This window comes from Anser cygnoides, chromosome 10 (assembly GCF_040182565.1).
Source record: "Anser cygnoides isolate HZ-2024a breed goose chromosome 10, Taihu_goose_T2T_genome, whole genome shotgun sequence".
In the NCBI taxonomy this organism is placed as follows: domain Eukaryota; kingdom Metazoa; phylum Chordata; class Aves; order Anseriformes; family Anatidae; genus Anser; species Anser cygnoides.
Genome location: NC_089882.1, coordinates 15,452,004 through 15,465,001, shown reverse-complemented (window position 1 = coordinate 15,465,001; position 12,998 = coordinate 15,452,004). Strand labels below are relative to the sequence as shown.

Sequence of the window (12,998 nt, the reverse complement as noted above, 5' to 3'; positions counted from 1 at the left end):
GCAGCGCGAATACACGGCACGAAACCCGACCTGCGGGAGCTCCCCCGGGCTGAAACAAGTCGGAAGAGGAGCTGGCGTCTCCCCCCCGCCCCCCCGGGAGCCCCCCGTCCCTCGAGGCCGGGGCTGAACAAAGCCTGCCCTGGTTTCCCCCGCTCCCCTCCTCTCCTTGCCGGGACGTCGGGCTGCCACCAAGCACCGGGCAGGAGCCCCCGTGCCCCCCGTGTCCCCCCGTCACCGCTCCGGAGGTGGTGACCCACATTTGGCAGAGGAAGAAACTGGGGCAGCCGCTGCCGCCGGCTGCACCCGGCTCCCCCCCCCCCCCTTCCTCCCCAGCCCCGGGGGCTCTGGGTGCCCGTGGGGGGTGCCCAGGACCTGCAAAGGAGCTGGGTGCCCCCGGCCCAGCCCAGCCCCACATCGTGGGATGGGGCTGACCGCCAAGCTCCGGTGTATCATTAACCCAGGACTGAGCCATTAAGGGGCCCAGCCTCTCCCAGGTCCCCGGTGCTGTAAATCAGCCTTCCTGCAGCTTCCCTGCTCCACTTCAGGCCTGGGGCTTCCTGTCCTCGTTCAGTGCCGAGGTTCATTGGTCCCCCCCCGGTCTCTCCATGACACCTCCAAGCCTCGCCACGGGTCACCGTGTCCCCCCGTCGGGCGGCTGATCCCCCCATCCCTCCCAACGGGAAGGGGGGGACAGCCTCCCCCGGGCCCTGGGAGCCTGGTGTCAGCGCCTCGACCCCTGCCCACGGGCCCCAGGTGGGCACCCACCACCATCCCACCGCCCTGTCCCTGTCCCCATCCCCGTTACGGTCCTCATCCCCATCCCCATCACCTCCCTGTCCTCCCCGGTCCCTCTGAGTGGAGGTGACAAAGGCACGAGGCTCCCCCCGATGCCACAGCCCTGATGCAGAGGTGGGGGTGACAAAGGAGGATTTGACGAAGGCGGGATGGAGCCCAGGGCTGGTTCCTTGCTGGACTCCCCCATGACCCCACCCCCCCCGCATATTTGGGATATCTGGGCCTTTGCCTCTACAGCAAGGGTGTCAAACGCTTTCTTAAATGGGGTTTTATTATTGTAAGAGCCTGGAGGTGGCTCTGGCCAACTTTCTGCCTGGGGACAAGCCAGCAGCCGACCTGTTCCTCCCGGGGTCCCCTCTGCACACCAAGGGGCTGGGGACCAAAGCATCGTCCCCCGGCATCCCAAGGATGGGCAAGGCCCCGGGCGGGGAGAGAAGCAGAGAGCACCCATCCTTCGCTCTGCAGAGCCGGGGTGCTGAGCCCCACCGAGCCCCGTGGCGGTGCCAGGGGAAGGCTGCCCCGCGCACCCCACCGGGCTGCCGTGATGGATGGCCAAGGCGCGGGGCTTGCCAAGCCCTGCGTGTTTGGACGGCGCCGTGTTTGTCTTGGCAGGGGCAAGGATGTCATCTCCTCTGCCTCGCGGGGTGACGAGCTGGGAAAGGCGGCGGGGGGCTGCGCGGGGAGGGTGTCCCCAGGGGGCCTGGGAGCCACCAAGATGGCCCGGGAGCCATCGGCCCTGGCGGAGAGCAAGAAGCCTGTCCCACCACGTGCAGGGACCCAGGAATATGGGGCCACGGCTCCCACTCAGTAGCCCCATGGGTGGGGATGCCCCCAGCAGGTCTCGCTTGGCCCATGAGGAAACGGAGGCAGGAGAGGAGGGGTTCAGCTCCCTTCACTCCCACTGCTGGGCACAGCCTCGTGGCTTCTGCTCCAAGCGCTGGTGACGGCGCCGGGCTCTGCGGCATCTCCTGCGGGGCCAGGCGCTGCCGTGGCTGCTCGCTGGTGCAGCGTGAGGAGGAGAAGCTCGGGGGAGCAGCGAGAGGACGGCCCAGCTGAGCTTTTCCAGGAACTGGAGGCAGCAAGAGCATGAAAGGCAGCAGCTCTTCCCCCAGCAGATCGATGCTGAGCCCAGCTTGGGAGCTGAGCATGTTCAAAGAGCGGGTAATGGAGACGCTCCGGGCGGATCGATAGCCTCCTTCAGGGGCAGCAGCTGATCCTGGCAAGGTGGGCAGCGAGCTGCCTGGCTTGGGGCACAGCTGGAGCCCTTCCCAGGCTGGGGACACGGGTGGGACACCCCAGCTGCAGTTTGGGCCAGGTGTGTCCATCCCTGTAGCCACAGGGTCCTTTCCGGGCTCCCTTCCGTGGAGAAAGCAGCGCATTGCCCAGACGCGCTGGCCAGCTTTTGGGGATGCAGCAGCTCTGAGACACCGAAGTGCCATGTAAGTGGGTCAGTGGCACAGCCGTGGGCATCGGCGGGCGCCGAGGAGCTGGAGAGGACACGCGAGTGGCAGCAGGAACAGCTCAAGGGCTGAAAGAAACTGGGACACCTCCGTGCACGTGGGTCCACGAAGAGAAGTTTGTCCAGGAGCTGGATGAGAGCATGGGGAGGAAAAAGCAGCAGCAAACGGTGGTGCTGGGGATGTGCTCAGGGACGGCCACCCGACCCCAAACCTGTGCTGGCACTCGGCGTTGTCCACAAGATTTTGCAGAGGCCGAGGCATGGCGCCAGCGGTGCCCTCTGCCAGCTGCTGCCACCAGGACCCCTCGGTGCCCACCTCCGGGGGAGTTCTCGGTCCTGAATCCGGGCTGTGGGACTCAGCGGCCGCCCCCCAGGACTGCTCGCCAGGGCTGCCTGCCTCCCCCCCTTCCCCTGCACGTGGGTAGGACGCTGCCACCACGGCCCGCCGCCCGCAGCATCCTTCCGAGGTGGGGGAAAGGACGCGCGGGCTCGGCGCAGAGCCGTGCACAGCACCTCCGACGGGGACACGGGGGGGGGGGGGGGGGGGGGCCCTCCTGGCTCCCCATCCCCTGGCTCCCCATCCCCTGGCTCCCCCCCAGCTTCGTGCCCTCCCCTCCCACCTCCCCTTCCCCGGCCGCGCACCAAATCCCCGTGGAGGCGATGCTCCGGCAGAGGCGGGTCGCCCTGGCAACCGGCGCGGGGGCTGCGCAGGATCTGGCCCCCGCTGGCCGCCGACCCAGCGCCCCTGCAGCCCCCCCCCCAACCCCTGCCCCGGGCCCCAGCGGAGGGTCCCGTGCGGCGCCCCGGGGAAGCCGCTCGCCCTGCCCGGCCGTCCCTGCCCGGCCACCTCCGGCGCTTCCGAGCCCCCCGAGGACAGCGGCCGGGAGCTCCCTGCCTGCCTTGCAGGGCAGGGGGGATGCTTTGAAAGCCCCCAGCCCCTGTCGCCTCCTCCGCAGGGTAATTTCCATTTTCAAACCCCAGTGAAAAGGAGCCTTTTCCCTCTTTGTTCCTCTTTTCTCTCTCTTTCCTCTCCCCCCCCCCCCCACCTCCCCAGCCCCGTCTTTGCCAGCTAAAAAGATGAAACCCACCAGGGAGGGGGTGGGCTGGGGGGGGGGGGGGGGGGCGCCGCACCTCGACCCCTTCCCACCCCCTGTGTGGGGCCGGGGGCTGGCCCCGATCCACCCCGCCGCTGCCCAGCACCGAGGGGAAATAAATCCCTTGGGGCCACGGGGGGCGACGGGCCAGGCCGCGGTGGGTCACGCAGAGCTGCGGGCGGCCGGGCTGGGGGGCAAGCAGCCGAGGAAGCAGGCGGGGGGCTGGCAGCCCCGAGCCCCGGGAGCACTGCGGCGTGTGCCCGGTGTCGGCTGTGCCGCAGCAACCGATGGAGGAGAAAAACAGCCCGGGGCGAGCCGTGCCGGGAGAGGCTGCGGAGCGGGAGACAGCCACAGCAGGCGGGGAGATGAAACGGGGAGGAAGCGCTCACCTGAGCCCTGCTGCTGCTGCTGCAAACGTGCCGGGGAGGCAGAGCTGCCTCCAGCACCGCGAATGCAAACACACCCTGCTAGGAACGGCACTACCGCGTTCCCGGCTCACAAAGCCTTGGCCGGGTTTGAAGGAAGGTCACAAGCCCCGGTGCTGGCTTATTTTATTTTTTTCCCCACCACCAACGTGAGCTTTGCAGAGACTCGAGGTGGGAGAACTCCTCGGGGGGCAGTTAATAACCAGCCGAGGCTCTTCCCCCAAAGACCGAGCACCTTCTTGCAGCTCCCCCGGGGCTGAGGGCAGGCCGGGAGACATTGGCCTGGGATACCGCAGCGGGGGTGCCTGCAGCATCCCTGGGGAAACACCTGTTTTGGAAGCAAACCTGGCTCGGAGGCAGGAAGGAAACAGTAGGAACAACTTCCCCGGGGCGAGAGGAGGCTAATAACCACGCAGGTGTGGGGCAGGGTATTTATTGGCGCCCTGGGAGGGAGGTGGTGAGGCGACAGGGCGGTTGGTGACAGGCAGCTATTTCCCCCCTTCCAGCCTTGAAAAACATGTGGGGGCCCCAGGAGGCACCGGGCAGGGATGCTTGCACAAGTTTTGTCACCCCTTCCAGGTGACAGCAGGGCCAGTGGCCGTGTCCCAGAGCCCCTCTGCCCCCCAAGCGTGCCCCAGGCGTCCTCTGGCTTGGCTGGAGGGAGGCAGGGGGGTGTGCACTGCTGGGGGCGGACGGACAGGCGGACGGACGGACAGCTGCCTGGGTACCACGCTGGCAGCACAAGAGATGGGTGGGCACGACCTGGGAGGGACAACAGGCTGGGAAAAACAAGCAAATTCCCTGGGCTGGTGGTCTTAGGGACTGGGGAGGGTCGGTGGCACGGCACGCGAGTGAGCCCGCTGTGGGGGGTGAGCACCCTCGGGTGGGTGAGGGTGCGGGGGATCTGCTGGCATGGGGCGGGCGGGCGGCTGGGACGGACAGCCGGGCCCTGTCCTCTCTCTGGAAGGAGGCCCCGGGGGCTCTGTGCTGGGGCGTGGGGAGCAGGGGGCTCCCTGGCGGGCAGGGAGCTGCTGGCACAGCACCGCCGGGGCGCAGCGCGTGGGGACAAGGACATCCCGGCTGCCGGCCCGCCCGCGCGCCGGGGCAGGTGGCGTCGGGTGTCCGCAGCTGCGAGGCCGCCTTTCATCTCCGTCCAGGCCGGGTCTCGCTTTCCCGTCACCTGCTGCCCTCCCGGACGGAGGCCAGGAGGCAGGCGGGCAGCTCGATGTGCGCGACGTGGCCGCGCTGCCTGCCGGCCCCGGGGCAGCGACGGGCGCAGGAGCAGCGCCCTGCACCCTGCTGCCAGCGCCACGCGCCCCGGACGCGTTCCCTCCAAACTTCCAGATGCCCGTCGGCTCCGTAACGACTGGCGGTGGCTGCGGGGGAAAACGCCGGGCCCGCTGCTGTGCCCGTGCGGCTGTGCTGAGCGGCGTGCGCAGCCCTTCGCCGAGGCGCTGCTCCGGGAGTGCAGCCTGACGAGCTGGAGCGGCGGAGTTAATTGGGGGGACAGGCGAGCTGAACTCATCATTAAGGAAAGCGCTGCAGCAGGTACCGGCAGCGAGAGGCTGCCTGCCTGTCCCCCCAGGCTGACAGCAGCCCCCGCGGGGGGTGGTGACAGCCGGGATCCCAGGGGGGCGGCTGGCGGCGCATCCCCCACGCACGCTGCAGCCCTCGCCCGGAGCTGCCAGTCCCAGGAGACCCAGGAGCGGCCTTTGTCGGGGGGCAGGATGGAGGTCGGGGCCCCGCTGTGCGAATTTGGCTGGAATAACATCTCCCGGTGAGCACTGTCGTTGTCATTGTCATTTCTCCTGGACACTGGGGTGGCGGTGGCAGAGCTGCTCCTGGGGACATCGGCGGTGCACGGGCCCTCTGCTCACCACCTCCAGGACCCCCAGTGGGCTGGGTCCTTCCAGGGCCAGGAGGAAGCAGGAGGAGATCCAGCAGCGGCAGGAGACGCCCGAGGAAGATGGCAGCAAGCACTCAGTGCAATGAGATTCACAATGCATCCTCCACCCCACCGACAAGGTCACCTGGCCCTTCCCCTGCAGCAGGACCTGTCCTGGTCCTGGGGGCAAAGTGGAGCAAGGTGGGCTGCTCCCCCCTCAAAGCGCCTGTGGACCCCCTCAGGAAATTGTCCATTGCTATGGGCGTCATGAGGCTGGGGGACGATTTCTTCTGTCCTTACAAGTAAGCGTTCACTCTGAAACCTAATGGTGGGGCACGGTCCTTTGGTATCCTGCTGTGTGTTGCTGGAAGCAAGCTCCACAGGGTTTACCCTGTGCCTCATCCCTCCCAAGGCCGTGGCCTGTCCAGGCGTGGCTCACCTCCCACCGCTGCCTCCTCTCCCCGCTTGGCTCTGGCGAGCGCAGCACAAAACCCTCCTGGAGCCCACGTCCCCAGCCAGTGCCGCAGCCGCCTGGTGGGGGACGACGGGCTCGTTCGGGAGCTGCTGGCTCCCATCGGGGGGACCAGTGCGTTTAACGAGTCGATAACCTAATCGCAGGCACATTTCTAATTAAGTTTGTTAGTTCTTCCCAATAAACAACATATGGGCTGGGGCCACGTGCTCCCCAGCAGCCGTGCCCCGCTGGGCGGTGCGGGCAGGAGGAGAGGCAGCTCTGCGCCTGTGCCCGCTCTCCCCCCAGCCCCTCCCCAGGGACCACGCTGTGACGCCCCCAAAGCACCAGGGGGGACCCCCGATACCGGGGTGCGGGTACCGCCGTGGCCAGTCCAAGACCTACCTCTGGCTCCTGGCCGTGGGGTCCAGGAGAGCAGGAGGGGGAACTGCAGAGCGTCCCCCGGGGCCCCGGGGACGAAGGCACGCCGCGGGCTCTCTGTGGGGAGAAAGGAGGGGGCAGCAACCCAACCTCCTGCCGAGGCGACCCCCAGGGGTCCCACGGGGCCCACCACCCCATACTCTCCTCGTCCCTCCGCCCACCAGGCACCCGCCCGTCCACATCTGCCCGCGTCCCCTCGTCCTTCTGCCCCCCCCCCCCAGCTCCCCTCGAGCCCGGGGTGCGCGAGCAGCCCCCCCGCTGCTCGTTAGGTACCAGCACACGTTGCCGAAGCCGGGCCCAGCACCGGGGCACCCTGCTCCCCCCTCTCAGCCCCCGCCATCCCCAGCTCGGCTGCTGCCGGCGCTCGTTATCTCTGAGATCCCACCTTGCCGGCGGAGGAGCGAGGCAGGACGCCGCGTCCCCCGGGAGCGGCAAGCCGAGCGATAACGAAATCGCAGCGGTGAGGAGAAATTACCTTGCCTGAATTTTAAAAACTTCTCCCCGGGTTGCCGTGGCAACCGGAAAGGTGCATCACGTTGCTGTGACAACCCTGAAACACCCAGGTTTTGCCTCGAGGGCTCCAAGGCAGCGGGTTTTGGGGAGGGAGCGGGTGGAGGGCGGCATGCCCACCCTCGCCGCCCGGCCGCCCCACCACCACCTCCAGCCCTCGGGAAGGGCTCGGGAGGACCGCGGGGCTCCGAACCGAGGCGTGCAGTGGTCCCAGGAGGTGGCAGGGAGGTGCGATGCGCCCCAGGTGCCCCCAGCCCATGCTGGTTTGGCCACCCAGGCCCACGGGGAACACGCGACAGCCAGCTGGCACGGGGAGCCCCTGCTCGGGGCGGGGGGGTGGGGGGGTCCGGGTGATGCTTTTGGCTCACAGCCCCCAGATGACCATGGGCAGCATTGTCTGAGCGCACGTAAATCACTTGGCCACGGAAATAGCCCCAGTGGAGCAGAAAAATAGCAGGTGACTCACGCAGAGGCAAAGGGTCCAAAATAGCCCCTCCGGAGCGCGCCTAAAATTAGTCTCCCTGCCGGGAGGTCCTGGCTGCACGTCCTTGCCAGGGCACAGCCGTGGGGCGGGGGCTGCAGCGGGCTTCCCCCCGGGGCGATCCCATGCCCCCCCCCCCCCCCCCGGGCCTGGCACCAGTCTCAGCGCCGCAGAGCCGAGCTGCCCCCTCGCTGCGCCCACCCACCCCATGGCTCCCCAAAACCATCCCCAGGCGCCGCTTATCCGTGGCCTGCACCCCAAAGTCGGTCTGCGGGAAGGGTCCCCACAAAGGTCTCATCCTGCTGCAGGATGCCCCACGCGTTTGGCCCCAAGCGAGAGCCGCAAGCCCCAGCAGATGTCGGTCTCGGGGTCTGCAGGCTAACGGGGAGACAAGGACGTGCCCCCAGCCGGCCTCGGGGGGTACCCTCTGCAGGCTCCCCAAGCCAAGTTCGCGGTTCCTGGTTAATTAGAGGAAGGGATGAATAATTCCTTTTTATAATGCAACGTGGTGCGGCAGATGCCGTCTGCCTCGTCTCCGCGCGCCGCACGCGGGAGCCCGCGTTATTATGCTCTCAGCAGAGTTATTTATACACTGGGACATTTTTCAAAGCGCTGCTTTGATGGTCTTCCACCAGCTCGGAAAAAAAAGTAGTCCATCCCAAAATAACCCGAGTGAAAGTCACAGCTCTTCATTACGCACATCTTCAACCGGGGGGCTCGAGAGGCAGAGAACAAAAACCCGTCACATTCCTCCCATCAAATCCACCCTTTTCAAGTGCACTTCAAATGGGCTCGAACCGCCGTGCCGGCTAGAGGAGCGCTAATGATGCCGGAGGCGCTCCCAGCGCAGCCGCTCCCCATGGGGAGCCCAGGCAGCAGGGGCAGAGCTGCCCCCCCCGTCCAGGGGTGGGGGTGGGGGTTAGCAGCCCAGGCTGTTTTGGGGCGCCCTGTTCCCCACGCCCAAAGCCTCGCCTGGCTTTTCGCTGCACGAGCCGAGCTGCAGGAGCGGTTCTCCCCCCGCGCCAGGAGGGGAACGAGCCCCCAGTCATTCCTCCCAGGAACCGGAGCGAGACCCAGCCGCTGCTTCCCCTGCGGCGCCTGCCCACACGCCCGCGCGTGCACCCCTCAGCCCTGTTTGCTGTTAAAGGGGGGGGGGGTGGGGGGAAAACGTTTGTAGGTGGTGACAAATCCCTGTGAAAACGTTTCTGACACGGAGCCGTCTCCCATCCAAGTCGCTCCCCACACCCGCGCCTGGCAGAGGGCCCGGCTGCGCATTCGCATCCAGCCACGGGACCCCGGCATGGCACCGCCGCCCCTCGCTGTTGTCGCTTTCCTCGCCTGTCAATCGCTCGCCCCGGGTCCCCCCTGCCAGCCCCCGGCCCCACCGAGGGGCTCGTGCTGCGCTGGGTTTGGCGGAGAAGTGCCCGTGGGCACCCCGAGTGCGGGGCCCCACCGTTTTCCTCACCCCTTACCCTGCTGCCCTCCAGCCGAGGGGCTCAGCCCCGCAGCCCGCGTGCCTGGCAGGAGAGGGCTGGCGGGGAGCCGGGGAAAAGAAAGGATGGGGCACTTTCCTCGAGAGGAGAGCTCTGTGGGGAGGAGCAGGAGCGCTCTGGGTGCTCCCGTTCACTGCAGTGGGATTCTGGCTGGAGCTCTCCACCGGGGACACCGCTTGTTTGGCCTCCGGATCCCGGAGCATCTCCCCCAGCGGAGCCCGGTGCTAGATGGAGCCCGGGACGGGTGAGCCCCGAGGCCAGCAGGGCCCCGGATCCCAGCACCCATCTGCTTTCAGTTTCTTCAAGCAACACCGGAGCCCCCCGCTCCACCCCCTGGGCGGGAAATTGCATCCACATTGCTGCACATGGCAAGTCGATTAAAACCATCTTTTTTTCTGCCTGAGCGGGGGAACCCAAAGCAGGCGATTCCCGAGCCTCTCGGTCAGAGCGGCACGCCACCGCCTTGCTGCTGCCAGCCCCAGGTGGGGAAACTGAGGCACGGGGAAAGCTGTGGGGAGACCCCGGGGCTGCAGCACAGCATAACCACAGCCCTGGGGAACTTTCCCCGACCCTCTGCCGAGTGCCTGGCTCCCATTCCCCTTCCCAAACCCCTCCGTGCCTGCAGCCCGCACCCCTTCCCCGTGAGGCCGGGATCACTGCAGCTGAGCCCCTCCGCTGGGGCTGGAGCAGGGGCGGCTGCGGGGCATTTGGGCGAAAAATATTGACACAGAGAAGGGAAAACCGCTCCGGTGTAACCCAACACCGCTTCAGCCACGTTTAGCAGGAGGAGCGGGGACACAGCTGTGTTTAAACTCCCTGCAGCGGTGAAAGGTGACGGAGGGGAACCCTGCGCCACCCCCCACAGCCCTCGGAGGGGGGCAAGGATGCTCACGTGCGGTGCTGGCATCCGAACGCACGTGTGCACGCGTGCACAGGGGCACAAGTGCACACATAGGTGCCCGAGCACACGCGTGCAGCCCGAGAGCTCCGAGCGCAGCCCCAGCCCCCCCCGCCCCTCATCTCAGGGTGCTGGGCACAAACCCCCCGGGGATCCAGGGACGAGGCGCGGGCCGAGTGGCGCTGCCCGTCCCCGCCGCACGCCGAGCTGCGCCCCAGGTCGGCGGTGCCGGTGATTGATGAGCGCTGCAGGGAGAGGCTGCCTGCGCGAGCCACTTGGCCGCTTTCCTCGCCTCAATTAGCGCGCCAAAGCTCGCGGCGCGAGAAGGCCTCCTGGAAAGCCGGGGCACATCAGGCTCAGGAGCGTTAACGTTAGTAATTCTGAATGCCAGCCAGAAAAAATCATAAACCTTAAAAACAAGACGAGAGTGACCTTTAACTGTGCGTGTGTAGCGCTGGAAGGAGCTGCAGCCTGGTTGAGCCCAAGGCCGTGGCAGCCCTTCCTCTTCCTCTTCCTCTACAGAGGCCGCTGCTCGGCAATAGGGAGAGCGAGGCGGGGAGGGACGGGGACACGATCCCCGCACCAGCGCAGCCCTGCCCACGCAGACGTGGCCCCCGAATCTTTCCCCACCGCCCTGCTGCCCCTCCTCTCAGCACCCCCCTCGAGCCCTCCCACGTGGGCCCAGGTCCCCGTCACACACAGGGGACCGCAAGCGGGGCGCAGCAGCTCACGGCCGGACCCTGCTGGCTTCCCAGGGGGGGTGAGCTCAGCAGGAGGCAGAGGCAAGAGCCCAGCGGGAGCTCCTGGGTGGTGCAGGGGCAGGAAGGGCTGGTGGCACTGCGTAATCAAGGCCTTCCTTGTCGCATGCTGCCTCAGTTGGACATTTGGGGACGAGGTCCCCAAGGAGGGAGATGTTCCCTGGCGTCTCCCAGAGCTGCCCCACTTGCACCGCAAGGGGGGGGGGGTGCAGATTTATCCCTTTCTCCCAAGGGAATTTCTCTCTCTGCATTCCCAGCTCCTGTACATCCCCCCACGGAGCAGGGGGAGCAGGGATAAGACCCCCTGGGCCTGGGTTGAGCAAACCAGCGCAGCCCCAGCTGGCAGCGACACGGGTCAGGATCAGGCCAAGGGGCCACAAGGGCCATGAGGGCTCCCCTCTCCTCCAGGGTCCTGCCCCACCAGGGATGCCCTTCAGGGACCCATTAAGCCAGTGCCACGTCTCTTTCTGCCCCACGGATGAGGGTGTTTGAGAACGGCTCCGGAGCCCAGGGAAAGCCCCGGGGACCCGGCCGCCTCGGCACGGGAAGAATGACAGAGGATGGCCAAAAACAACGACAGGCTGCAAAACAAGGCCCAAGCGCAGGGCAGCATCCTGGCCCCTGGGATGGGGCACGTGGTGCCAGGCACGTCCCTAAGCCTGCTCCCACCGTGCCCACCAGCCCACGTGGCTTCTTTCCTCCCAGAGACGGGTCCCCAGGGAAGCAGGGACACCAGGTCCCCCCGAAGGCAGTGGGCCACAGCGCATTCACTCACGCACAGACACATTTCACTGCCTAAATTGGAGCTGCGGGCACCGGCAGGCGCTGGCAGCCCCGTGTCCTGTTGGGGCCGCACGCTGGCCTGCCCCCTGCGGCAGCTTGTCCCCTCCCGACGGGGCGAGGGGACACGGGCTCTGCCCCTGCCACGGCAGCTCAGGGAGGCTGCCACGAGCGCCCGTCCTCTTGCAGTGGGGTCAGGACCTCGCTGGGTCCCTGCTGCAGTCGCCCAGTGTGTCACTGCCCAGCACGTCACCGACCAGAGGACGGCTGGTGCCAGGATCTGCTCGCCCCGCAGCCAAAGTCCCGTGCCTCGGTTTCCCCGGCTGGCCTCAGGCAGTGCTTTAGCATTGAGCATCACGGCGGTGGGTTCTGCGGTATGGTCAGCCCAGTGGGGGGCGGTGAGGGCTTCCCAAAGCCCCTCTATGGGGGTGCCCCATCTGGAAAGAGGAATCAAGGCACTGAGGCACACGGCAGCACAGCCTGTGCTGGGTTAGGGTGACCTCTGCGCCTTCAGGCTCTGCGGCCTGGACCTGCCCAGCTGCAGCAAGGCTCTGGCTGGGGATGGACGGGCAGGGAAGGCGCTGAGCTGCAGCGATGCGCTTCATTGATCCACGAGCGCACACGCCGGGAAACAACTCCTCCCCCTGAGAGCCCAGAGCAAAGCACTTTGCAAGGCTGCCGGCTGGGACACGCAGGAAGGGGAGAGAAAGGCTGCACCAGGCCACACAGGGAAACTGAGGCACGCAGCTGGCCCTCCGGGGCTGTTTCTACCCCCCTGGCTTCCTTGGCAGATGGGGGAGAAGCCCCAGGGCTGCTGAACGCTGAGGCTGGCGCCACCCGTCCTGTGGGCGACAAAGGCGCCCGGGGACCTTGCGCCCTGTCCCTTCCCACGCAGGCCAGGAGAGGACGAGGCAGGATGAGGGGCCCAGCCCGGTGCCATCTCCCATCCCCGGGGCACGAGGGCTGGGCCACGCCTGCCACCTGGTGGCACGGCCCCGTTGGCACAGCCCAACCCCAGCAGCACCCAGCAGGTTTCCAGCCACAGCCAACAGGCAGCCACCCGTACCCCAAAAACGAGGCAGCAGCCACCAAGTGCCGCGGTGCCCAGAGAGGGACGCGGAGCCACGCCATGCAGGATTCAGTCACCGCTGTGAAGCCACAGGTCATGGGGAAGAAGCTGCTCCTCCACCACCAAAAGCACGGGGCAGGGCTGAGCCCACCTTTCTTCGCTCGTTGTGGCCACAGCAGACACACGGGTGACAGGCAAGTGGGCTCAGGAGGCTAAAACGCGAGCACCAGGGGGAAGGGGAGGAGACGTGGTAGAGCTGTTGTTAACTAAGCAGCTGCAGGAAGGAATAACCTCTGTCAGAGGAGAGGAGTTTTGTGGTTACCCAGCCTCGAGCAGCTCCACCCCCACGGCCCAACAAGCCCCAGGCAAGGCTGAAGGACAGAAACCCTGTGCTAGCCGCAGGGGTTCACATGCAGCAGCAGCACGGCCTGCCCTCCCCCGGCCCTGCCTCAGGGCAAG

At 67.1% G+C, this 12,998-nt stretch overlaps 1 long non-coding RNA gene across 3 annotated transcripts; it reads right to left on the bottom strand.

The window, feature by feature from the left end:
- Nucleotides 1-5,286: 5,286 nt before the first annotated feature.
- On the bottom strand, nucleotides 5,287-7,685 carry LOC106042821 (uncharacterized). 3 transcript variants are annotated; one of them, XR_010834058.1, is made up of 3 exons: nucleotides 6,824-7,685; nucleotides 6,515-6,607; nucleotides 5,287-5,679 (listed from the first exon to the last, which is right to left on the bottom strand). It is a non-coding gene; the product is annotated as an uncharacterized lncRNA (long non-coding RNA). The 3 variants fall into 3 exon arrangements; XR_010834059.1 differs by having other exon boundaries at nucleotides 6,936-7,685; XR_010834060.1 differs by having other exon boundaries at nucleotides 7,026-7,685.
- Between the last annotated feature and the right edge of the window lie 5,313 nt (nucleotides 7,686-12,998).